At 41.3% G+C, this 26827-nt stretch overlaps 1 non-coding gene across 1 annotated transcript; it reads right to left on the reverse strand.

The window, feature by feature from the left end:
- Positions 1 to 12999: 12999 nt before the first annotated feature.
- Positions 13000 to 13074, reverse strand: Trnas-uga (transfer RNA serine (anticodon UGA)). Its single transcript has one exon. It is a non-coding gene; the product is annotated as a tRNA-Ser (tRNA).
- Between the last annotated feature and the right edge of the window lie 13753 nt (positions 13075 to 26827).

The following is a 26827-nucleotide window of genomic DNA, read 5'->3' on the forward strand; positions in this document are numbered from 1 at the left end:
TAAGAAAATATTTCATTTGATGCTGGTACGTTCTGTTTCTGTGTATTTCCCACAATTAATATGAAGTAGAAAATAAGCTCAAATTTGGATTAAAGAGCGAACTGATTCATTCTGAAAAAAGGAAATTTTAGATTTGAATTCACGTTCCTGCACGTTACAGTTATATTACAACATTTGAAATAAACAAGTAAATAGCCCACAGTAAAGATCAGTTAACTAAAATTCATTGAGTATTCAAGTTTGTCATGTAGTATATGAAACAACTACACTGCACAACACAATTAAAGGATCACGTTTTCGAAACGTCCTGATTATCCCCCGTTTCGACGTATAAGTTCGAAATCTGGCTCAAAGGTGCCAACTACCTCCCTCTGTAACGGTGCAAAAGCGTGGCACCCTGCGACATCAGCCTCCGGCTCAGAGACGTTTCAAGCAGCAATGTGTCGACGTGTGAGGTAGGTTAATGAAATATCACTACAATTCTGCCCCTCGCCAAAATGGACTTGTCACACGTTGCGAAGGTCCCTGCACCTCCTCTTATAGACACCTCCTCTTATAGACATTTTGACCCTTCTTTTGACGCCTCCACGATGACGGCTAGATCCGCGAATTGAGCTTTGAAATCGTTCCGTTTTATTACGTGTGGCCGAAGAAAACGTTTCAGGGACCGTCACTAAGATCGACACGAAAATACCCAAGGGGGTGGCATAAAGTCCTTCAGTGAACCCACTCCTTCCCTTGAGGTGTTGATTCGTACACATTTTGCAGTCTAAAACGACAGTTTGCAATGCAATGAACAACACAACTTCTTGACAATTTTTGATAGTGCTGATACCGTCCGGAAATTTCATCCATTCGATGAAGACACTGTGGCTCAGCAACCACTCTGAATATGATCCTACCCCTTTGGATTGCAGTGTGACCGCAATTTTTGCTCTGGTGTACACTGGAGAACCAATAGGGGCCGTTTAAAATCATTTGACGAAATTTGAGCGCGATCCGTAGCAGCAAAGGTTGCTTATGAATTTTCAGTCCTTTTTTTTCGCACCTTTCTGTGTCGTAATTACGGAGGGATGGGACATTGATACATACAACGGCAAAGAGTTATTCTAAACCCGCAAGGACGGCAATATTGTAAGTGCTACTCGCCTATATTTGGTGGCTGTACAGAGGAAACAAATGAGAGAGTCCTCGCCACCTGTTTGTAGGCATACTCAAGGGGCCTAAGAAGTTGCCTACCTGCAGGCACCTCTGATTCTCGTCACGGGTTTTCCCTGTACAGCAACATGTTCGAAGTGGTCAACAAAAGTGGGCACCTGGCACTGAGCGTGCTGCCAAACTGAGGGGGGGGGGGGGGGGGGGCGGGGGCTGGTCTTCTTAGAAGACCATTTGGTATTTTTATTCACGCACGCGTCAATGTCGCACCCCTCCAAGATCACGCCACAGAAAGGTGAAAAACATGAAGGCTGGAAAATAATAAGCTCACTTTGCTCCTTTGGATCGAGTTTAAATGGTTTTGAACGGTCGCTTGTGGTTCCATACCGTAAGCAAGAGCAAAAATTGCGGTCGCACTGCACTCCAACGAAGTCTGGCCCACGATGTCCTTTGCCAACCTCTTCATCTCAGAGTAGCACTTGCAACGTAAATCCTCAGTTACTTGCCGTATGTCTTCCTCTACAGATTTTGCCCTTTACAGTTCACTCTAGTACCATGGAAGTTATTCATTGATGTTGAAACTTCTTTGTTTAAATGGGTGAGTCTTTACTTAAATTGCTGAATGATTGAGAAGATGAAACTTCAACGTTATTTGATTCTGAAACAGCTGAGTAAAACTGAACGTACTGAGTCTACTTTCTCTTTACTTTTTTTTATCATGTCAACATTGATCCACAATATTCTAGCGCAACGCAATCTGACTGCTCAAAAAAAATTACAACTTGACTTTTAATAATTAATACAAAAGAATAGCCCTGAATAAGAAGCAATCCTGACAATAACCTATACATTTCACTAAGCACTTACCTCACAAAAATCTTCATTATGCGAACTACTGCAATACAGGCAATACAGCGATCGCCAATACTGCCAGGTAAATAAAAGATTCTACTAAAGCCACTAACTACTAATAGGCATGTGGTCAGCAAAGGAAAGATTTTGTTGCAAACAAAATAATGTGTTTTTTACCTTAATAATGTGACACCCAGTTCAAACACTAATATAAATCGTCATTGACATCAAGTACAAAGATATATAATCATGAATAATTTTCAATCTCCAAGTCGGATACTTCTAGATCGTTACCCTCCACCATTGCTAACTTCTCACATATAACATCCATCACTGCTGGCTGTTCACCTCCAACTGCCCAAAAGTACTTCCGTCACTGCTGGTGAATAACTTCCAACTGCCCCACGCTACTGACGATTAACTTCCAACGAGCGCAACCAGCCACAGAGTCTCTTACAAAGAAAGCGCAGTCAGAGATCCAATGCAAAGTGCTACACAGCGCTGCCAATACAGAAGCAGTCCACTTAAAAATGGTTCAAATGGCTCTGAGCACTATGGGACCTAACTTCTGGGGTCATCAGTCCCCTAGACCTTAGAACTACTTAAACCTAACTAACCTAAGGACATCACACACATCCATGTTCGAACCTGCGACCGTAGCGGTCGCTCGGTTCCAGATTGAAGTGCCTAGAACCGCTCGGCCACTCCAGCCGGCCAGCCCACTTACAATGTCTCAATCATATCATCCTGTATCTTCCCCCTGTATGTGTTTTCCACATATTCCTTTCCTCTCCGATTCTACACAGAAGCTCCCCATTCTTTATCTTTTCAATCCACCTAATTTTCAACATTAGTCTGTGATATCACATCTCAAATGCTTCGATTCTATTCTGTTCCGTTTTTCCCCTACTACATGTTTCACTACTCCAAACGTACATTCTCAGAAATTTCTTCCTCAAATTAAGGCCTCTGTTTGATACTAGTAGACTCCTCTTGGCCAGGAATACTCCAAACGTACTTCCTCAAATTAAAGCCCATATTTGTTACTAGTAGATTTCTCTTGGCCAGCAATACCCTTTTTTGCCAGTGCTAGTCTGCTTTTGATGCCCACCGTCCACCATCCGCCACAGCTTATTTTGCTGCCTAGGTAGCAGATTTCCTTAACATCATCTACTTCATGATTATGAAGTTAAGTTTCTCGCTGTTCTCATTTGTACTACTTCTCAGTACTTTCGCCTTTCTTCGATTTACTCTCAGTCTGTACTCATTAGACTGTTCATTCCATTCCGCAGATCATGTTATTCTTCTTCACTTTCTCTCCGGAGAGCAACGTCGTCGTATCATTGATATTATTTCGTCTTGAATTTTGATCTCACTCCTGAACCTATCTTTCATTTCCGTCATTGCTTCTTCGATGTAGAGATTGAACAGTAGGTGTGAAACACTATGTCTCTGTCTTACACCCATTTTAATTCGAGCTCTTCGTTCTTGGTCGTCCACTCTTATTATTTCCTCTTGGCTCTTGTACATATTGTATATTACCAATCTCTCAATATATTTTTCCCCTATGTTTCTCAGAATTTCGAACATCTGGACCATTTTACATTGTCGAACGCTTTTTCCAGGCTGACAAATCCTATGAACGTCTTTTGATTTTTCTTTAGACTTTCTTCTTGCTCAGTCCCGCCTAGTCGTCAAAGATGTGATGTCTAGGGAACCTGCTTTCTCGGGTCGTTAGCAAACAATTCAAGGTAATCGTATTAACGAGTTTTATTACGACATATTCTCCCCAATAAATACGTACCTATTGAGGAGACTACGCGAATTCTACAGGATCGGATCCCACCAGATATCTGCGATCAGGTGCGCTTATGCCTGTCATCTACGTACTTCACCTGCCGGGGAAAATATTACGAACAGTTAGATGGAGTCGCAATGAGTTCCCCGCTCTCCTCTGTAGCTGCGGTCATCTTCATGGAAGCCTTTGAGCAATCGGCCCTAGCTTCTGCTCCGTTACGTCCCATTTGTTGGCTACGATATGTGGACGACACATTCGTTATCTGGGCTCACGGTGAAGTGGAATTGGGAAACTTCCTTCACCATTTAAATAGCCTGCACAAAAACATTAAGTTCACACATGAGACTGAAAACAATGGTACCTTGCCTTTTCTAGATGTGGAAGTATACAGAGCTGCCGAAGGTAAACTGGGACACAAAGCGTACCGGAAACCAACGCACACTAATCGGAACCTGCACGCCGAGAGCCACCACCACCCACCTCGAAAGTATTCTGTTCTGCATACGTTAACTGCCCGAACCTGCCGGATAAGCGATGAAAATAACATCAAATAAGAATTAAAGGAGCTACAACACACGTTTCATGCCAACGGCTATGATGACAGCATCATAAGAAAGGTAGCTAAAACCAAAGGAAGCAGAACACCAGAAGAAGGCAAGAAGAGAAGCTTCCACTGGTACACTTACCATATGTAAAAGGCGTCAGTGAGCGGCTAGGCAACGTCCTCCGCCGACGAGGTTTCAAACCGATTTTTCGAAGCAGTCACAGGATCGACGAAATGATAGGTTCCACCAAGGATGTAGTCATCAATCTTAACACCGAAAGTGTTTACGAACTATTGTGCGAGTGCGGAGCTACCTACATAGGAGAAACAGGGAGACCTGTCAGCTTACGAGTAGCAGAACACGAACGCTATGTACGATTATAACAACATAACAAATCGGCGATAGTGGAACACCACCGGGACTGAGGACAACCTATCAGGTTCCAGGAAGCCCGAGTACTGGCGAAAGAATCGTGGATGTGAAAACGCAAAATACGGGAGGCGATCGAAATTACTAAGCAGCCTGACAACATCAACAGAGAAGATGGCTACAAACTCCCGGCATCCTGGCTCCGGCCATCCCAGTCCAACGGGCCGCGAGCGATCGCGGGGCAGAAGCTACACGGGACACGGATGTATCTGCACAAACAGCTGTAGAGCAACTGTCAGTCCACATCTGCGCACACCAGGAGGAAAACTTGCCGACCAGAAGGCGAACGCCGATTGTCAGACAGCTACCACTCGTTGACGACATGGACATCCACGAATAGCCTCTTTCCTTCCATCTTCCCTTGCGTCATGACTAGCCAATCACATTAGAGGACCAGTTAAAAGTTTTGCAACGGTGACGTCAGACATCGATAGTCTGTAATGAATAGAAGCACCTGTCACAATGGAAAGCCAGTCGTGCCCTGAGGAAGGCCGTTGCAATTCGGCCGAAATGTCGGTTTTAGTTTATTATTGTTGTTAGTTTTTAGCAATGACGCAGCATAATACCCAGAAGAATTTTAATCACAGTTGAACATGTTCTTCAGGTGTCCTACAATATAACTGAAGTTATTCATTCATTTATTTATTCTAGACCCGTACACTGATCGAGCCTTCGGAGATCCTACGACCGCAATACATCCACGCAGGGAAACCTATCGCCCTATTGAGCGACTAGACCACCGACGACACGGACCCCACCAAGGAGCGAGTCTGCAAACTCCACTACGACATGCACAAGTACCAGACCGTCGATTTCGCCAAGAGTAAGTCCGCTCTGCTCAACCAGAATTACGGCTCATTCCTAATTGCTGGATGACGTGCAATTTTTCTCACGGATGTCGCTTATTTTACAGAACAGCTTGCAAAGTGGCTGAAGTTCGACAAGTTCCGGGAGCCCATCATGGACACGCTGGAGAGGCTGAGCGGCATGCTGGACCAGAGTGACCCCGACGTCGACGTGCCCAACATCGTACACGCCTTCCAGACGGCGGAACGCATTCACAACTACCGGACTGTGACTGGCTGCAGCTGACAGGACTGCTTCATAAAATGGGCAAGGTGAGAAGTCATTAACTTAAGATACTAAGCCAACCACTCTGGAGATTCGAATGGCTTCAACAGACTCAGAAAAATATGTTATTCTAATAACTTGTATCTATTTTTCACAGACAGAAGATGTGAAAACTCTTAGATGACATGGTCATAGAAAACTAGATTTCATGGTGTCTCAAGGCTCAAGTTTTTCTTTACTTACTTTTACGTTTAAGGGCTTCTCCACTCTTCAGCAACTGACTTGTATTCCCATTCACTAGCGTTCACAATCATTGGAGTCTTCCTCTTTCAAACTTTTCATTCTAGTTATTCCAGTCACTCCCGCTCTCCATGTTTTTCTCAGCCGTTTCAGTCTCCTGCTTCCTGGCGCCGATCATTCAAGGACTGCTTTTGGCCATCGTCATATCACCGAAGATCTCTTTCCTGAATTCCTTGGACGACTGGTAGTTCCATATCTATTGTTTCCTTAATATCCTCGTGTCTCCTCCTCTCAGTTCTACATATCTTGGCATGGTCCCAAGATTTCTTTCCTAAATTCTTTGCACAACTGCTAGTTTCATATCCATTATCCCCTTAATCTCCTCATGTCTTCTCCTCTCTGTCCTGGCAGCTCTGCTTATTCCAGCCATTCCCCAGGATCCATCCTGCTGCAGCACATATTAGTAGAATTTCAACTATTGTTTGCAGAAACCTCATCTTTTATATTGCCCTGCACTGCAGAACTCCATTTTGCATCTTAATTATACTTGTTACGCGGTACATCCTGCCTTCCAAATCTGCTAAACAGCTTCCCGAGCTTCTCCAGCTACTTTATATTTATTTCTATCCATTTAATTCTCAGAGCTTAACTACGTGCGGTGTAATTACTTCTTTTCATCGACGACTCCGTAGTCGTCCCTTCAGTTCTTACCATTTTTCACTTTCCCGTTCTAATGACTTAACCGCTGCTTCCTCAACAGACTGTTTCAGGAAACCATACAATTTTTTTGGCAGTCCAGTCCTTCTCCACTGCGTCCCATTTTAATTCTTGCGAAAGGAAACTTTCCCCACTTTCCTCTTGTAGTAGATGTATCCCATAGTTTGGATCCTCTACAGTTATACTTTCAACATACTCCACCTTCTGCTCGGCTTTATCTTAGTCTTAAACGGAAAAGCAATTTAAAAAGTAGCTATTTAATGGTTGGAACCAAACTCTGTTTCTGTTTTTACGTTTATATCTTGTACCTTAACCACCCGCTGTCTTCGCACTATTGCGTAGTCTATAGTTGACTTTAGCTTCCTTGATGGATTAGCCCAGAAGTTTTCACGAATTTCTTTATGTGAGAACATGAACACTTTTGAACATTAAGAATTTAATCAACTTCCTACCGTTACAATTCTGTACATACTCTCCCCAAGGATCTAGAACGTCATCATTTAATATTTCTGGAGTTCATCTACTTATGTCCTCCATGATTAATAATTCATGTCCATCTGAACATTTGTCACCAACTTCTTGTAGGTCGTCGAGGAAATTTCTTTTCTTCGGCTCAGCGGCAACTCCTTTATTGCCATACGCCCCAATAGATTTAATTTTTGTCCGATAAATTTTTGTTGCTACACTGGGTTTTCTTTTCCCTCACTTCCTCCCAATTGATTGCGCCTTGTTTCCATTTTCCTTTAATAAGAACTCCTACCCTTGATTGAAAAACAGTGTCCAATTACTCTTCTCGTCACATTTTTTGTTTTAATATTGTGTCATTGCCAGAATATTGTCAGTTTTTCCTGCTAACCTTTGTGCGTTCCATGTTTCACAAATGAGAGTCCTTGTTCTTAACCAGAGTCTACGCCTTTCAACCCATCCGACATTTTTTTTTAGAAACTTAACAAAGCCTGTTTTTACTGGAATGGGATGCCAAATCCCAGCCGAACCCCCAACCTACAGGACAGGATTTTTCCTCACGATTTACTCCCCTAGATAGCCTGGATTTTAAAACTCGTAGTTGCAAAGGATTGACTATGTGCCGTTTTGGTTTAAAGGTGTTATTAAATTACAATAAATTACAGTTTTGTAGTGAAACTGACCGACACTTATTTGCCCTTCCATAATCCCAATCACCTCTTCTGCCCAGCGGGTTTAGCGGGCGTGTCAATTCCTTACTATATCAGTCCACCTAATATTCGTCTGTAGCACACAACTGAAATGCTTCGGCTCTGTTCTGGTCTGCTTTTCCCACTATCCATGATTCACTACCATGCAATGCTGTGCCCCAAACGTACATTTTCAGAAATTTATTCCTCAAATTAAGGCCAATGTTTGATACTAGTAGACTTTTCGTGACCACGAATGACCCGAGTTCCAGAACTACTCTGTTCCTTACTCCGACCATTAAGAGTTATTTTGCTGCCTAGGCAGCAGAATTCCTCAACTTCGTCTACTTTTTGATCCCCAATTTTGATATTAAGTTTCTCACTATTCACATTTCTGCTACATCTCATTATCTTGGTCTTTTTCCGGTTTACGCTCAGTCCACATTCTGTAGTCATTACAATGTTCATTCCATTTAAAACATCTCGTAATACTTCTTCACATTCACTGAAGAACAACAGAGAATCCTATCATTGACATTCTTTCACCCTGAATTGTAATCCCACTCTTGAATCTTTCTTTTATTTGTGTCATTGCTTCAATGTACAGACCGAACAGTAGGGCCGAAAGACTGCATCCCTGTCTTACGCCCTTTTTAATCCGAACACTTGGTTCTTGGTCTTCTTACCTTTTTGGTCCCTATTGGTTCTTGTACTTACCGTACATTACTCGTCTTCCCCCAAAGCTTAGTCTTACTTTTCTTAGTATCTCGAAGATTACGCACCATTTTGCAATGTTGAACGCTTTTGATAGGTCAACGAATGCTAGGAGCGTGTCTTGATTTTTCTTCAGTTTTGCTTCCATTATGAACGGCAATGTCATAACTGCCCTATGCTATCTTTAACCTTCCTAAAGCCCAATTTGTTTTACATTCTTCTGTATATTATTCTTGTGAGCAAGTTGGGTGTGTGAGCTGTTTAACCGATTGTGCTTTAATTCTCGCACTCGTCGGCTATTAATAGCTCAAGAACTGTGTGGACGATGTTTTCCCGAAAGTTTGATGGCTTATCACCAAATTCATAGTCTACACACCAACGTGAACAATAACTTTTTGCTACTTCCCCAAACGATTTTAGAAATTCCTTCTGCCTTATTTGATACCAAATCGTCCAAAGCTTTCATAAACTCTGATTTTAATATACGATCCCGTATCCCTTCCCCGTCCACTACTGTTTCTTCTGCTCATGTTTAGCTTAACCATATCAGAGTCTTTGTTAGGAACCTCCAACTATTCCTGGTAGGAAAATACTATGTGAGACGATACCTTGTGCCATCGGAGTCCCTTACTTCTGAATCCCGTCTCAAATGACCCCGTGACTTACGGGACGTCATACCCTAATTTTCCTTCCCTTTTACTTGCTGCGTCCACCACTTCGCAGGTCCAAGTTTATATACGCTTTGAAAAAAGCAAGTAAGTTTAGGGCTTAACGTCGACATCGAAGTCATTAGAGACGGAGCACAAGCTCGAATTGTTTTAGGGATGGGGTAAGAAATCGGTCGTTGCCTTTCAAATGAAAAATACCAGGAATTTTAGTGGAGCGATTTAAGCAAGTCGCAGAAAACCCTAATCCCGATGACTGGACCAGGATTTGAACCGTCTTCCTCCTAAATGTGAGGCTATCGTGCTGAACACCTCACCCTCTAGCTCGGTCTCTACGTGCTTTGGTACCCAACGGGATATCAACTCCCTTCCCAGATGCACGGCAAGGATGGTGTCATGGATGCACTTGACAGGTTTCTCTGTTGGTTACGAGCATTGGATGGCTTGTAGAACACAAAAGAAGTAAAAACTGATCATGAATTTCGTAACCAGTGTTCGTTTCACATACTTCAGTGTCGTTAAGGTTGCATGTACTGTGTAGCTATAAGTAAAGTGCAGCTGCTCCAGTGTGGGCTGCAATTGGTAGATATTCTAACGCGGTAATGCAGAATCGATTTAAGCTGAAAAAAAATCCTTTCAAGTTTGGCCACCAGGTGCAAATCTGGCGCTGCACAGCGTCTCGTCGACGTCTTCGGTGCTCATATTGAGCAAATTGTGTAAGCAGGGATTAATAATATCACCATTACAACTTTCTCATTTTTTTGACCGTTTCTGCCCACGGCCCCTTTCTATTTCATTACATATAGAAACACATCTGTTCTTCTTTCTTGCACTGATTGCCCCAGATTGGCACCAGGTGGCTAAAACTGGAACTACAGGGTTCCACATTAATGCATTAGAGTATGTACTAAGTTTGGCTGCCATTCGATAGTTAAAGCCCACAGAATATCTGTGGGTAACTGGACTTTAATTATAACCACCTGGCACATTAGTCTTAAATAATTTCATAATCGGAATGTGTGATTGTAGCGCTTAGCTTTTCATGCATGTTATTGTAGCTTTGAAGTGGTATATTTCTGTACGTAAACCCTCTAAATAATAGCACTTCCCACTGCAACCCTTTAAATGCCCCGTGGAAATTGAGACACTCTCCATTACTGCATGAGAAGAGCATTTACTGTATACCAGTATATCCTAATTTGAAGATTTTCGTAAATTATTTTTCGGCTTTTTTCGTATGTGAGTTCGTACAAAACGATTTCTCTTCATTTCAGCAAATACGGCCTGTAATCGAAGAGCGATAAACTTCCAGACATCGAAGCCCTCATTCCTCATTATCAGAACGTCATAGACAAGTACGTCCCAGGAGTGCTCAACTGGCCCACCTCGAATCCTGGTCAAGCTGTACAAAGTAAATAGCTCGGTAGACTACCTGGCAACGACACCTGAAACAACATTCAGCGGTTTGGTCACTTGTATCAATATTTAGCCCCCTCTACGCGACTGACATCATTAATTGTTCATATGGTGCAATGCTTTTCATTTAAGTAATGCCACACTGGGGTGCGTTGTTAAAAACTATCATTAGCTGGTTCGTATCAGTGTTTCGCTGTTATAAGATTGCTGGATCTCGTTAAATTTTGTAAATGAGGTATTTTAAGTTTATGTGAAGTTACTATCTCGAGAAGCAGTCGTTTTATTGAATCGATGGACTATTGAATCGTTTAAGAAGGTGCCTTCCATTTTAATTTTATTTAGTTTATGTACCACGCATTAGCTATAACATTGCAATCACCTATTAGTACATTGATCTGAACATTTGTTTTCTTCACGTAAGATTGTAAAAATATTGAAGTATAGGGATTGATATTTAAAAATAATAAACTTAGTTTAATTATGTGATATTCAGGAGACAATGTGCCCATGAAAAATATGTTTTGATATTTTGCAAGGTAAGTGCCTTATGTCCATAAAATATTGTATGAAAATTAGAAATTAAAGTGCTTTCTGTTATAAAAATTGTTTTTCTGATCTTACTTTTCTTTCCCTGCGTACAAATCGTTTTATAACAACAATTAAAATAACGGTTCGTAAATTTAATGTACCCGGACAAACTGAACCGTTATCACGACAGGTCACGCAAAATTGTCAGAACGAGAATGTCACAAACGTATTGCTGCAATCGAATTTAGAGTTTCAAATGACGAAAAAATGGTCAAAAATATTCTTCTTATTCAGATTGCTCCATGAAAACAGTGAAAGAAACAAAATTACGAACTAGAGAAAGTCTTAGGTAATAAAACATTACAAAACAAAAAAAATCACAAAATATTGTCACATTATTGATTAAGACCTAAAAACGAGATTTCTTAGAAGAGTTAAATACAGAACGCCAATAAACAGGAGTAGAAACGAAAGAGTAAGAAAAATAATTACAAATATACACTCTCATGAATGAACACCCTAGAAACATTTGAGGTGGTATAACCTCCTGGACGGAATAGACATTGGAAAGTTACCCATTTCCTTAAATGCTGACCCAATCTATTTTTTTAAACGGTGACCCAGCTGACCTATATCATGGTTACCCCAGGGGAATAGTGGTCACCTAGGAGTGGAATTATGATCATTCAAGGGGAATGGTGGCCATCCAAGCGATAATGGTGGCCACCATAATTAAACATTTACTCTTACCTATTTACCATTACCTGTAGATCGTTTATTGTTCACAGTTTATGGTTCAACATTTGAAATTCAGTGTTCATTGTTCACTGTTTACCACTCAACATTGACTGTTCGTATTCATTCTCCAACTGGCCTTCATTCTCCATTGACCACATTTTTCTCCACTTATTATCATTTTACACTGATCATAATTCTCTCCATTGATCATCGTTCTCCACTGACCATCAGAGCCCACTGAACATCACTCTCTTCACTGTCCAACATGTTCACTATTGACCAGAAATCTCTGCTGATCATAACTGTCCATTGACCATTCCTTCCTCCCGCAAATCGTGTTAAGTTGTGTGTGAGTGTGGTGACATTTTTATTACGTGGTTGTGTTATTTTGTGGTTTATTAGAGGAAATATATGACGTAAACGTTTTAGAGAGCAATTCTGAATGGCAAAAATTTTAGAGAGCTATACTTAAGATTGCAGCGGCTTGTTTGGTACTGAAGTCCAATCATTTTGTGCCAGTTGCCACACGTTTAGAACCTGCCACTGGTTCTACAATCAGAAGGAAGTGAATGTCTCAAACCACAATTGTTGAGGCATGGAAATAGCATATGTTAGAGTTTATAGTCATGTTTCAGACACCATTTTAACGAATGTGTGTGGAAAATAACACAGGAGATTTAAGGTGAATGGAGAAAATATTGGTAAAGGAGAGAATGATGTTCAAAGGAGAATTAGAATCAGTGGAAAATAATGGTCAGTGGACAGAATTCTGGTCAATGGAGAAACGCAAACATTAAGAGTCTGGATATAAAAATTACACCCTTTTGCGTTCCTGATTAACTTTTTTGACATCTTAGAATATTGTGTCACTTGACAAACTCATAAATGTGCTAAATAATTAATGGGAGTCCAGAATGAGATTTTCACTCTGCAGCGGAATGTGCGCTGATATGAAACTTCCTGGCAGATTAAAACTGTGCGCCCGACCGAGACTCGAACTCGGGACCCTTGCCTTTCACGGGCAAGTGCTCTACCAACTGAGCTACCGAAGCACGACTCACGCACGCTACTCACAGCTTTACTTCTGCCAGTACCTCGTCTCCTACCTTCCAAACTTTACAGAAGCTCTCCTGCGAAGGAGAATTTCAATACCAATATAATAAGGGTTAATACCCTGAAATACCTTATTCTTACACTTACACTGATTTTCAAGATCAACCCACGACTTAACTTTATCAATATCTGCACTTGTTTCTGGCTTACAATAGGTTACAAATTTGAAGGCATTACGCCGACTATATTTCCTCCATGGCACTCCTGAGGATCTGTCCGGTTTCAAACTAAATGAACCAAGCTTATTCGTACAAGCAATCCGAACTCTTTCTAGAGCTCCCTGATCTTCAAAAATTTTCTTATTAGCCCTATCATCCAACGTTAGTCTCTCAATCCTTACATTAACTCTATATACGTATGTTACAATTTTATTAATAATTACAGCTGCATACTTATTAGAAAAAAACTTAAACTCATCGGATATATCATAATAGTGGAATAGTGGTCACCTAGGAGTGGAATTATGATCATTCAAGGGGAATGGTGGCCATCCAAGCGATAATGGTGGCCACCATAATTAAACATTTACTCTTACCTATTTACCATTACCTGTAGATCGAATGAGAAGCTCTCCTGCGAAGGAGAGCTTCTGTAAAGTTTGGAAGGTAGGAGACGAGGTACTGGCAGAAGTAAAGCTGTGAGTAGCGGGCGTGAGTCGTGCTTCGGTAGCTCAGTTGGTAGAGCACTTGCCCGCGAAAGGCAAGGGTCCCGAGTTCGAGTCTCGGTCAGGCACACAGTTTTAATCTGCCAGGAAGTTTCAATTAATGGGAGTGTTTGTTGCATCTTACCCTATGAGACAGAAAATTGAAGTGTGAATGTTTATTATTGCAGCCACATGTTGGTGAAGACAGGCAGTAGATGACATATATCAGCAGTTGACTTTATTTCGAGTTTTGCGGAATGTTGTCTAAAGCAAAGCCCATGTTATTCAACTACATATTAATAACTAATTACATACGAGTACATTTTAGAAGGAAGCGTTGGATTTTAAATTATAGTGGATGTTTTATACCTTCTCTAATCATGTACAGCAAATGATATATAGCTTCCGATGAAATACGCGAATGTGACTGGTGAGCCAGTACATTAAATTATTTGTAGTGAATAATGAAAACATAGTTGACAATATTTTTTGCACCCAGGTACTTTTTAACTCTCTCTCTCTCTCTCCCTCTGTGTGTGTGTGTGTGTTTTGTTTCCATGTGTTTATACGCTATTTTACGTAAACATTTTTTTAGTTTCAAGGAACAATGCAAATTAACGCCATTTTTACACACCCTTTTCATATTATACCAGAGGTATGTATGTGTATGTAATTAACTTGGAGCTTCATGGAAATATTATAAGTTGACTCGATTTTCATGTATAATTTTAATGTTTCACAGTGACTGGAGGGAAACATGTGGGAGGGGAAGGGAGGGGTGGGGCATAAAGCACACTTACACTAGTTCCACCAACTTTAGTTTTTAAAAATTTCTTTGTTTATTTATTCGGTGTCTAATTTTAATAGTTCGCTTTGGTTGGTTGGAAAGATGAGTAGGGGCTTGGGAGAGGATTTTCAAATAATAGAATAGGGCTAGTTTCACAATCTTGTATTTTTTGTTAACTCTTTCACTTTTTAATATTGCACTGTGGTTGGTTAGAAAAAGGGAAAGGTAGTGTGTCTTGATGAATCACTTGAGGATGATGGCATCACTAATAATGTTGCCCCTGTATATTGGGAACCCTCACAAATGGCCGCCATCTTGTATTATGATGTCAGTGGTGGCACGTAAATTCGATACCTCTTTTGAGTGTAATGTAGGCTGGATTCGCCGTAGCATTCCTACTGTGCTGTGTATCAAGCATCATTGGTAGCGGGAAACTGAGACATGTACTGCTGAAGTTGTAAATTTTGAATTAATGAGCAAATTCTGTAGGTAAATCTACATGTGTGGTAGAATATGTGTACTTGGTAGAGAGAGCTGTAAATTGAGAGACTTGAGAATGAAACAGAAACCGAGCGAGGTGGCGTAGTGGTTAGCACACTGGACTCGCATTCGGGAGGACGACGGTGCAATCCTGTCTCCAGCCATCCTGATTTAGGTTTTCCGTGATTTTCCGTGATTTCCCTAAATCGTTTCAGGCAAATGCTGGGATTGTTCCTTTGAAAGGGCACGGCCGCTTTCCTTCCCAATCCTTCCCTAACCCGAGCTTGCGCTCCGTCTCTAATGACCTCGTTGTCGACGGGACGTTAAACACTAACCACCACCACCAATGAAACAGATGAAATTAACTGAGCAGCCCTTTCGGTACTGTCTGTGAGAAATGGCAGGAATGAGTACTATTACTGTTTGCATACACTCAGCCAACTATTGAATTATTATAATTCTTATTATTGTTATTATTAATATTATTATTATTACTACCCGTATGAAGAGACTGATTCTACTCAAAATGACCATGGGTTTAATCCTTGTCTTTCTGCAGTACCACAGTTACCATAATACGCAAAATTACCTTACAGGTATTACTAATGATATATGTAAAAAGGCATGATGGTATAATCCTTGTCATTGTTTAGTACAGTGCTTGTCATAACAGATGACGTTATCTTGTCAGTATCACTAATAATACTTAAAAATTGGCATCACGATCTCGTTGTTCTATTGTGTTCTTAGGGTGCACCATGCTCTACTATTCGACCGAAAATCACATTCAGTTTATCCGCTATTCCACGTGTTTTTTCGTTCCTCAGTTCTGTCTTGTTAACAGTATATCTTTAATTCATACAGCTATATGCATTATAGTTTGGCTGAAGTAAAGGAGGAATAACTGGCAATAGATTAAAAGTGTTCATTAAAAAGATTAATTTACCATAGAAGGGAAACAGAAGTGTTTGAATGTATACATCTAGATTGGAGTCGTATTGGATTACATCTGAACGTCCAAGTGTCCTCTTAACAACACAATGAGCCGTAGGGCAACGTTTTGAAATTGCTAGTGACGTGTGTCAGATGTGGATATAGGAGTTTCAAACGTGGTAGTCTCGCATAACGATATAACCGCTCACGTCACAAGTAGCGTAACACGTGAATGCAACTGGGAGACCGTGTCCTGTTGCACAAGCTGAGACTTAGAAATATCAGTCATGTATACATATTCTGAGTTATCTATTTACACATACGCATCTCGCAATTAAATTTTGAACCTACAGCAGACAAGCACATTATGAAATCGCCGTAAATAGTCAACAAAAAGTGTAACGAAAGTGTGAGATACCAACTGTAAAGCTCTGAAGATATCAGAGGAAAACACAGTAAGCGAAAGGTTATCTAGAGCTCGTAGAAAAACCAGGCAGCAGTTATAAGGGTCGAAGGATATCAAATCGACGCAGTAATTGAGAAGGGAGTGAAAGAGATGTAGTCTGTCCCCCATGTCATTCAAGGTGTTTGTTGAGTAAGTTGTAAATAATACCAAAGAGAAAAATTAATTAAAGTTCAAGAAGATCTTAGAAATTTTAACGTTGGCCGATAACCTTGTAATTGTCATAGGCAGCTGCGGTCTTCCAAGACCACTTGAACGTTATAGATAGTGTCTTGAAAACATGCTACAACATGAGTATAGCTAGATGAGTTGATTGTGAGGGAATTAGAGTAGGAAATGGAACACTAAAATTAATAGGTTAGTTTTGTTTTTTGGGCAGTAAAATTGAAGATGGCTGAAGTAAAGTAGGTATAAGGTTTAAATTGGCAATCGAAAGCGCCTATTAAAGAGAGAAATTTACCATCGAATGGGAACTGAAGTGTTTGAAAGTATACATCGTGATTGTAGCCTTATTTGGAAGTAAAACGTGAACGATAACCATTACAGACAACAGGAGAATGAAAACCTTTGAAATAAGCTGAAACAGGATATTCCAGAGATTTAGAAGAATGATCACAACAACTAATGACAAGACACTGGACAGGAATGGGGAAACTAGAGCGATATGGCACAACTCGACTCAGAGAAAGCACACATACTGAGGCAAGAAGAAATAGTTTGTTTGGTAGCGGAAATAAGTTGTAAGGGGTAAAAATTATATTATAGAGGACTACAGTAAGAGGGTTTAAGTGGATGAACATTACAGTAGCTATGCAGAGAATAAGAACTTTTTGATTCCGTGTTGTTAGGTTTCCAGAACGCTTTTGACACCGTTTCTCACCAGTGACTCCTAATTAAATTGCTTTCCGATGGAGTATCGTCTCTGTTGTGCGACTGAATTCGTGATTTCCTGTCTGAAAGGTCACAGTTCGTATAAGGTGTCGGAAAGCCATCGAGTAAATCGGAAGTAATATCTGGTGTTCCCCAAGCAAGTGTTATAGGCTCTCTGCTGTTCCCGATCTACATAAACGATTCAGGAGATAATTTGAGCAATCCTTTAAGAATGTTTGCGGATGATGATGTCATTTATTGTCTTGTAAAGACATCAGATGATGGAAACCAGTTGCAAAATGATTTAGAAAAGATATCTGTACGGTGCGAAAAGAGACAATTGACTGAAAACAATGAGAAGTGTGAAGTCATTCACATGATTACTAAAAGGAATCCGCTAAATTTCGGTTACACCATAAATCACGCAAATATAAAGGCTGTAAATACAGCTGAGTACTTAGGAATTACAATTACGAATAGTTTAAATTAAAACAATCACATAGATAATGTTGCCTGGAAAGCAAGCCAAAGATTGTGGTTTATTAGCGGAAAACTTAGAAAGTGCAACAGGTGTACTAAAGAGACTAATTACACTGCGTTTCTCCTCCCTCTTCTGGAGTAAGGCTCTGCGATGTGGGATCCTCATCAGGTGGGACTGACGGATGACATCTAAAAGTTTCAAAGAAGGGCGGCTCTTTTTTTAGCAGCACGAAATAGGGGAGAGAGTGCCACGGATGTGATAGGCGAATTGGTGTGGAATTAAAAAAAAAAAAAAAAAGACAAGGGCGTTTCTGGTTTCGGAAGGATCTTCTCATGAAATTTCAATCTCCTACTTTCTCCTCGTGGTGTGAAAACATTTTATTGGCGCGCATCTACATAGGAAGAAATGATCATCACAATAAAATGGTGGAGAGAGAACTTTAAGGTAATTCGATGAACTCGTCTGCCAGTCACTTAATTGTGAATTTTAGTGTAATCAGGTAGATGTCAACGAGTAGATGTAGATGAGACGGTATAGGCTGGAGTGGTGATGTGCTTCAAGCCAATCTTCGGACTGAATATCACAACGGCGGCAACCAAGAATCTAATATTTATATGACATTCACAGAACATAATAAAGCATTCGACTGGCTAAATTTTTTAAAGCGTTACTGAATAATGTACGCCTCACTATAACATTTTTCAAGAACAATAGCAAGTTTTTACAGTTACCTCAGAATTTTAGACGACACTATACATGTTACAACAATAAGAGTTTCAGGCATAAGTACACGCTAGTACCCTCTTCTTCAACTGTTTTTAATATTATTTCTGTGGGCGTCGCTATAAAGTTAGGAATAAATTTCCCTCTTAGTGTGACAATTTATTATGAATTATTCTGGTCAAGCTTAATGTAATTTAATTACTCGTGTTCCCCTTACGAAAAGCTTGTTTCTACCATAGCGCCATCCTCTAGTAAATCTGTAGATGTGGCAGATCTTAAATCTACTTACGCTTAATAAAAGTTTTACATAGAGGTCAGTTTACATATATACTTACGTCTAGTTGTAATAGACGCCCGTATTGCGCCAGTGAGGAAATGGTCGACCGCTTATTTGTTGCTATACTGTTATTTGTCACGTAATTTCTATTTCTGTTTAATTTTCTCCTTGAAATGGTTCTAAACGCTAGACTGACAGTTTATTCTCGTTGATACTTTATGTTACATTGTAGTCTTTGATAGTCAATGATGTTAGTTAATTTTCGTTGATATAATTTTATTATGAAGACACAAAATAGTTAGACATTAGCGGCTAGTGAGCATTGATTTAAATAAATGAGACAAGCTGAAAATGTTACCGGGATTCGAATCGAGGTCTCCTGCTTCCGAGTCAGATGTGCTGACCACTATGCCATCTGGACACAGTGGTCACTACAACCGCACACACTACCATATCACCCCTCCTGTCTGATCCAAATTCTCAACTTATACCACACACTATTGAAGTAGTGGCCCAGCACATTAGCCTCATAACACGTGACACCTCGCCAATTACTATGAGAGTTGGAGTTTGGTGTATATCTAGCCGTCTTTGGTTTAATTGTTCGAGAGAACAGACACCATTTTGACATTGCAGCCATTATGAATTAAGACACAAAGGAATTGAGGACATTAACTGCCAGTGGGCACTGATTTATATCAATTGAGCAAGTTGAAAATTTGTGCCTTACCAGGAAACAGGTCTGACAGGAGACTTGCTAGGGTAGTCCGTGTGATTGTGGTGACCACTCTGTCCGGATGGCGTAGTGGTAAGTTCATCTGCCTATCCTAAAGAACAACACGCCATATGTATCTGTTGTGATTTATGCCTATGGTTATCCTTAACAGGCCTGGCCGAAAAGAAAATTTTCTTCCCTTTAGTATAATAATTCTTTCGTCAGTTCTTACTTTAAATGGTCCACTAATTCTTTGGTTTACAAATGTTTCTGTTTAGAAAGTGGTATGGTACACGTCAAATTATACAATCGGTAAAATGTTTGTTTGAAAGTAACTTATTCATTTTCGTGAGTGTCACGCCCATCCATAAGCTGAATTGGGTAACGGAAACTACATCAGCAGCCAACAACCTTTTTTTATTACTCTCTACGTTCACAGTCAGTTAGTTTCAACCCGAGAGAGCTTTACAAGTGTCTTCGTGAGAATGCGTATACGAGCTGTGAGTGAATCACTTAGTGTCAGTGACAAAGCCTTTCCTGTGAAGTGGCATTATAGCGAAAGTAATTCATTTGAGCGTATATTCCCCAGTGCAATTTGGAAGGTGCTTGCTCTTTCATCCAGCTTCCCTTTTAGTAAGACGACGTCTAATTTTTGGTGTGTGCCAGTAACCCTTGCTCTGTGATGATAAACATCTATATATACTAGTTTGTTAGCTTTGTTGTTCTTATGAGATATAAGAGGTCTTTGGAGATTTTCCTCCAGCTAGTCGACGTGGCGGGTGGGTGGAGAGGGGGAAGGGGGGTGGGAAGTGTTTTCCCATGTGGTGGAATAGTGTGCTTAACAGCGAGGTATTTAGTATGTGAGCGGTAAGCAGCACAGGCTTTGTCCCTAAGTGAACTTGTTTCGCAGGTGCAGTGGTGTGAGCTGAGCCGTAGTGTAAACACGACGGAGTGGGCACTACTGCGTAAGGCTAGCGGCATATCAGGTGTATATTAGCGTAAATTTCTAGGTGGCGGGTGTGTTGATCCAATAGAAGTAGTGATGACCTGGTAATTCTGTTGCCACTACGTAAAATAAGGAGCTACTGATGGTTGGAGCTGGTGTCAGAGTGGCCACTTACGTATTCTCAGGAGTATGTGTGATTTATGGAATATTTATTCAGGTGGCCGGCCAGAGCGGCCGAGCGGTTCTAGGCGCTACAGTCTTGAACCGCGCGACCGCAACGGTCGCAGGTTCGAATCCTGCCTCGGGCATGGATGTGTGTGAAGTCCTTAGGCTAGTTAGGTCTAAGTATTTCTAAGTTCTAGGGGACTGATGACCTCAGCAGTTAAATCCCATAATGCTCAGAGCCATTTGAACCATTTATTCAAGTGGCTTCTTTGTTCTCGCCGCAGTACGCTGGTGTGGGGTAAGTCGACTGCATTGTTCTCGTTCCGAGTGTACTCCGTCCCCAATGTCTCATAATTAATCGCTAGTACTTGTAATATGAGGTCTAATTAAGGAGTTAGCGAATTGATACGATTTGCCTTTGTGACAGAACTTCATTTCCTAATGTGAGCCGGCCGGTGTGGCCGTGCGGTTCTAGGCGCTACAGTCTGGAGCCGAGCGACCGCTACGATCGCAGGTTCGAATCCTGCCTCGGGCATGGATGTGTGTGATGTACTTAGGCTAGTTAGGTTTAAGTAGTTCTAAGTTCTAGGGGACTGATGACCTCAGCAGTTAAGTCCCATAGTGCTCAGAGCCATTTGAATCATTTACTCAAGTGGCTTCTTTGTTCTCGCCGCAGTACGCTGGTGTGGGGTAACTCGACTGCATTGTTCTCATTCCGAGTGTACTCCGTCCCCAATGTCTCATAATTAATCGCTATTACTTGTAATATGAGGTCTAATTAAGGAGTTAGCGAATTGATACGATTTGCCTTTGTGACAGAACTTCATTTCCTAATGTGAGCCGGCCGGTGTGGCCGTGCGGTTCTAGGCGCTACAGTCTGGAGCCGAGCGACCGCTACGGTCGCAGGTTCGAATCATGCCTCGGGCATGGATGTGTGTGATGTCCTTAGGTTAGTTAGGTTTAATTAGTTCTAAGTTCTAGGTGACTGATGACCTCGGAAGTTAAGTCGCATAGTGCTCAGAGCCATTTCCTAATGTGAGTTTTTCTGGTTCTTTCATTTATCAACTCAAGTGAGGAAATGATTATAATTAATATTGATATATGAAGCAAATATGAGTTTAATTAAACTGTGTCAGAAGGTTGTCACCTTATTTGAAGGGAACTGTGGACGATCATAAATCTTTCTTCTAATCTATTCCTAGTTCCCCTTTCTTACTCACTCATTCAACCCAACTTATTGTCATTATCTCTTTGTGTTTCTCTGTCCCATATCACAAAACCACTATGTGCTTCGTTCTGTCCCACTACTACAGTATACTGTCACTCTATTGCTCTCTCTCGCTGCTACATCTCTTCCATTCCTTCCGATGCTACTGTCTCTCCTCACTATCGCTAACTCTCTATTTCTCACTGTCATTGTCATAGATTCTGTCTCCAATTATCACTGGCTCTCTCACATTTCCACCTTTTCCTTCTTTTAGTTCTCTCCCACTGGCTCCGCCTCTCTCATTCTTTTACTGGCACTGTTCTCTCAGTGTCAGTTATGTTTGACTTACCTTCGAATTTCGGTCCGGCATACAGTCTTAATAAGCCAGGAAGTTTCTGTCTCCGTTATGATCAGAAGGTTCCTGGGAACTCCTAGTTCTACTGTACTGTAGCGCATTCAAAATTTTTGGGTGCATAAAAATCTGGCCTGATATGTAAGATTATATTGTTTTCATTTTTTCAATTTAACGTGAGTAAACTATCAAAATTTTATTGACAATAACATTCTTTTCATATGCCCTGCTGTAGCAGGAAAAAGAAGGGAACCTGCGGAAAAATGTTTCTATCGGAGCACAAAAAGGCGAATACGCTCATGTTTGTTAAAAGAACCTGACTGAAAAGTGAGGTACCAGCTGCCTCGTTTTACCTTCCTCAGCATCTTTAAAATTTTTCCAATACTTTTGGGGTGCGAACATATTCGCGCTTTTTTAGGCCGAGAGAAAGGAGGCAGTGGCAATGGGAAAGAGATGGAAAGGTAATAAATACTGCAAGGTAGACAATGGCTACGGTATAGAAAGAGCAACGAAGACAATGGCAGTATGAGAGAAAGGGAGTGGCAGTAGAATATAGTTGACAGTGACAGAAATGGCTGGAAAAGAGTGAAGGAAACACTGTTAGAGTGAGAGGAATAAATAGAAGGAGAAATGGGACTGGGTGAGAGCCATTGATAATGTGAGACAGTCTGTGACAGTGACAACGTGAACGAGACAGAAGCAGAAAGAGAGAGCAAGGAAGAGACAGGGGCAGTGTCAGGAATGAGTATGAATTATATTCTTATGTGAGTATGAATGAATTACAGCTAGTAGAGCTAGTAGAGCTTACTTGGTAAAAAGAGCGTGAATACATTTGCATGCCAGAATTTTGGGAAAATTTTTAAAGGTTCTGAGGAAGGTAAAATGATGCACCTGGCACCCCACTTTTCAGTCTTTTAATAAACACGAGCATGTTCGCCTTTTTTTGTGTCCCTATAGGCGCATTTTTCTATTGGTAATTGTCACGTAATATTTCTTAGCAGTTTTTTAATTCTAGGATTTATCAATCGTCTTACTTTTGCAGTAACACATACACGCGTTTTCGAAGGAGTAGGGGAATACGGTAGTTCCTTTCCTTAGGTGGTGGATCAGCAGAAGCAACCGGATATGGTAATCGTGATGTTACTACACGGCAGCAGCGGTGAAGCAATGCAGACACTTCACATTCATCTGTAGCAGGAAGCTGTGTTATTTTCTCGACAACCAGATGTGTTACTGACGTGTCACCAATGGACATTGAGGTTGACCATTGATGTACTGCAGATAAGAAACAACGTACGACGATTGCAGGAAGTATTCGTAGAGCAGCATAAGGAAGTGTAGTGCAACAAAATTCTGCCTGAGGTGAAAGGTGTATATCAGGAATTGAGGCTATCATATGGAAAACTAAGAGCTCACCTGACGCAATTACGGACGTTAATTCTTGCTAAAAGAGGGTAGTTGGACACAGGAATGAAAATTTTAGAAACAGTACTTGGAACAGCGAACAACGGAGATACCAGGAACAAAATAACACGGTTAGGCTAGTGAAAACTTTGGCAGGCACCACCAAAGGTGTCATACGACACAATCGTCGAACCTAGAGCAATGTCTTATGTACAATTCCAAGATGGTACGCAAGTTAACCATGGGATGAGGCCAGTACGTCCGGGATACAATGAAAAGAGTGAATAGTGATTTAGGAGAAGAATTACAAAAGCTAATGAGAATTCTGGACACCAAATTAACTGTAGTCAGACTCTTACGAGCATTAGTAGCAAATGAGCGCACTCGACGCCAAATTAAGAGTAGCCAGGCTCTTAAGACCGTTAGTAGATCGGCTCAATGATCTACGAATTCAAGTCGGTGCACTGCAGGAAGCAGCCTACCATGCAGTAAACGGACATTTAAGTTCGGTGTTACTGCGACCTCAACAATTCTCGACAGGGTTGCAACCATCAGAAAAAGAGTTCCCTGCGAAGTTACAATATGTGGTAGAAGTATTAGAGAAAAAGCTACGTTTTATCAGGTAACAAACAGTAAATACGGACAGTGAAGTTACGCGTTTTACTTCGATTGTCAGGAATGAATGCACAATATCGATGTTGCAGTGCGTGCAAAATGCCGTGGCCTCTAGATGCGCAGTCGGCTGGGGAAGCGTGGGGAAGGCTGCGGTGGTGGGGGCTCGCTCAGAGCACTACAGGGAGAAATGCCTAGAACTGGAGAGGAAGTGGCGTTCTAAACTGAAGCTTAGGCTCACATTTTTGTAAATATTTAGTGGGGCCCCTCCACGCCCACATTTGCATGGTGACCATCCAAAAATATATACTGTCATCTGTTTTCATTAGTATGTAAAAAGAATTCCGCCAAAAATGCAGCTAGTTATTTTCGTCTGGCTTGTTAACCATATGTCACTTCCAGAGAAGCTCCATGAGTGGCGAATTTTGAGTAAAACATAAACATTTGTCTGGTTCCCATGTCAAAATTTAATTTTTTCCCAAAAAACAAAGGAGTTTACACTGCGAGAATGGGATTTTCACTCTGCAGCGGAGTGTGCGCTGATATGAAACTTCCTGGCAGATTAAAACTGTGTGCCGGATCGAGACTCGAACTCGGGACCTTTGCCTTTCGCGGGTAAGTGCTCTACCATCTTTTTTTGTTTTTTTTTTCTTTTTGATCGTTGGGTTTGGTCGTTGCGGGCGTCACATGGCATCCGTTAAAGTTCGTTTGTTGATCCTTCCACTCAGTTTTTTTATTACAGAGGCCAACTAGCTCTCTGACCGAACATGCTGAGCTACTGTGCTATCAGCCATCTGACCTACCCAAGCACGACTCACGCCTCGTCCTCACAGCTTTACTTCCGCCAGTACCTCGTCTCCTACTTTCCAAACTTCACAGAAGCTCTCCTGTGGACCTCTCCGTAGGAGAGCTTCTGTGAAGTTTGGAAAGTAGGAGACGAGGTACTGGCGGAAGTAAAGCTGTGAGAATGGGCCGTGAGTTGTGCTTGGGTAGCTGAGATGGTTGAGTACTTGCCTGCGAAAGGCAAAGGTCCCGAGTTCGAGTCTAGAGTTTACACTGTCTCGCCTCACTAACATGTTTTGCAGGCATAATTGCTACTAATTTAGAAACAGTTGTTTATTAAGTTTATTAAGTGAGGAATTATGGAAAAGTAAGATCAGCAACTTATGAAAACGCAGATCCTCGGTACAGAAAAGTGTAATGTCTTCATGTACGTTGTTCCAAAACCACTAGCATTTCTCGTTTCACCAGCTATTGATGGCCATTAAAAATTACATTCTTTCACAGGAGAAATCTGTAGTTATTGGAGTAACACGGTGGATAATGAAGGAGGAGGAGGAGGAGGAGATTAGTGTTTAACGTCCCGTCGACAACGAGGTCATTAGAGACGGAGCGCAAGCTCGGGTGAGGGAAGGATGGGGAAGGAAATCGGCCGTGCCCTTTCAAAGGAATCCCGGCATTTGCCTGAAGCGATTTAGGGAAATCACGGAAAACCTAAATCAGGATGGCCGGAGACGGGATTGAACCGTCGTCCTCCCGAATGCGAGTCCAGTGTGCTAACCACTGCGCCACCTCGCTCGGTGTGGATAATGAAGTTGTACATAGTAACAATATGGTTAAATACTCTTATCTTTCCATGCAAACAGTTTCGAAAATCTGGTTTCGATTCTGAAACTGTTTATGAAATTTGAGTAATGTGGATATTTTATCCAAGCTTTGTCGCTTTAAGGGCGCGATCGCAAGCGAGTGTGCTACATCAAACAATTTTCTCGAGGTTGGTGACAGGTAGATACCTCTACCCAAGTCTAAAGAAAAGTCAAAATGTTAGTTACATTTCATATGCAACAACATATTATCTAATATGCACCAAACGCAAAATCATAGCGACCTCTATTTTTCATTGTACACTTTTGCAAATTTCGCACAGTGTCTTACTTTCACGCAAATATCACCGTTAGTAAAGAAATGATTGGCACGTCATCAAGAACCTGACATACAAAGCTATAAATAATGCAAAATTTAAATTTTTTTGCCGAATAGTTTTTGTAAAATCGTTTCAGAAAGATTCAAGGTACGCACCTCGATTCTGCCATCTGTGACCGGCCGAAAGGTCGAAAACAATTAACAGCCTCCCCTTCCGAAAAAACAAATGAGCTCGTCCAGCACTTTGGGCGAAAACTGGTCACTGCACTTCGGCCTCCGTATCTTGCGCGAGCTGTACACAGTTCGCACCTATCCAGTAAGATGGACAACGATGGAAAAGTAGGTTGAAGTAAAGACACGAGAGGTGTAAACTATTTCCGAGTATGGAGAAGCTGACACTCTTACGTAACTAAGGACCTACATGAATGCTGAAAGGAGACTACCACCATTTGTCTAGTCAGAGAAGCACAGACTGATGTGTGGACATGCGAGATCCAAGTTTTACTGAAAAAAAAAAGGGCAGTGACATGTCAGAAACCAAGCTTTATTTCCAAAATACAGGAGCGCATTGGATATACTCAGTCTTTGTACCAGAAACGTTAATAACGAACTGCTATGGGAAAGGAAAACTTAGGGCAGCCGCGCGGAGTGGCCGCGCGGTTTGAGGCGCCACGTCACGGATTGCGAGACCCCTACCGCCGGCGGTTCGAG

Source organism: Schistocerca serialis, chromosome 8 (genome assembly GCF_023864345.2).
Source record: "Schistocerca serialis cubense isolate TAMUIC-IGC-003099 chromosome 8, iqSchSeri2.2, whole genome shotgun sequence".
In the NCBI taxonomy this organism is placed as follows: domain Eukaryota; kingdom Metazoa; phylum Arthropoda; class Insecta; order Orthoptera; family Acrididae; genus Schistocerca; species Schistocerca serialis.